The sequence below is a fragment of the Galeopterus variegatus genome, unplaced genomic scaffold (assembly GCF_000696425.1).
Source record: "Galeopterus variegatus unplaced genomic scaffold, G_variegatus-3.0.2 Scaffold82854, whole genome shotgun sequence".
Lineage (NCBI taxonomy): Eukaryota > Metazoa > Chordata > Mammalia > Dermoptera > Cynocephalidae > Galeopterus > Galeopterus variegatus.
In genome coordinates, this window is record NW_007808965.1 from 1 (window position 1) to 1,009 (window position 1,009).

A 1,009-nucleotide genomic window follows, 5' to 3' on the forward strand; every position below is an offset into this window, starting at 1 on the left:
TTTTTTGACCAGTAAGGGGATCGCAACCCTTGGCACAGTGTTGTCTGCACCACGCTCAGCCGGTGAGTGCACCAGCCATCCTTGTATAGGATCCGAACCCTTGGCCTCAGCGCTATGAGCACTGCACTCTCCCGAGTGAGCCATGGGGCCGGTCTTATGGTTAATTGAATTTTGACAAGGATGCCAAGATTATTTTATGGAGGAAATGATGTTTCAACTGCTTTAGCTGGGTCATTTAACAAATGGTGCAGGAACAATCGGATATCTACATGCAAAAGAATGAAGTCGGACCCTACTTCACACCATATACAAAATGTAACAAAATATATCAGAGACTTTACTGTAAAAGCTAAAAACTATAAGCCCTTAGAAGGAAATCTGTAAATCTGCTTGATCTTAGATTAAGCAACAGTCTCTTAGATATGACACAAAAACACAAGCAACAAAATTAAAAACAGATAAATTGAACTTTATCAAAACTACAAAGGACACCATCAAAAAAGTGAAAAGACAACCCACGGAATGGGAGAAAATATTTGCCAATCATATATTTGATAAGGATCCACTATCTAGAATATATAAAGGACGCTTACAACTCAACAATTAAAAGATAAATAGCCCAATTAAAATGTGGGCAAATTAATTTGAGTAGACATTTCTCCAAAAATGTATGCAATGGCCATTTAACACATGAAAAGATGCTCAACATCATTAGTCATTACGAAAATGCATATCAAAACCTCAGTGTGATAGCTATAATAAAAAGGGGGAAGAGGGCTGGCCAGTTGGCTCAGTTGGTTAGAGCATGGTGCTAATAACACCAAGGTCCAGGGTTCGATCCCTGTACCAGCCAGCTGCTGAGAAAGAGAGAGAGAGGAGATAATAACAAGCATTAGCAAGGATGTGGATAAACTGGAACCCTCATACATTGCTGGTAGGAATATAGAGAATGCCACTGCAGTGAAAAGAGTTTGGAAGTTTACCAAAAGTTAAACATAAAATTACCATA

The 1,009-nt window shown here is 38.9% G+C and overlaps 1 non-coding gene across 1 annotated transcript; it reads left to right on the plus strand.

The window, feature by feature from the left end:
• Window positions 1–779: 779 nt before the first annotated feature.
• TRNAI-AAU lies at window positions 780–853 on the plus strand. Its single transcript has one exon. It is a non-coding gene; the product is annotated as a tRNA-Ile (tRNA).
• Window positions 854–1,009: the final 156 nt, after the last annotated feature.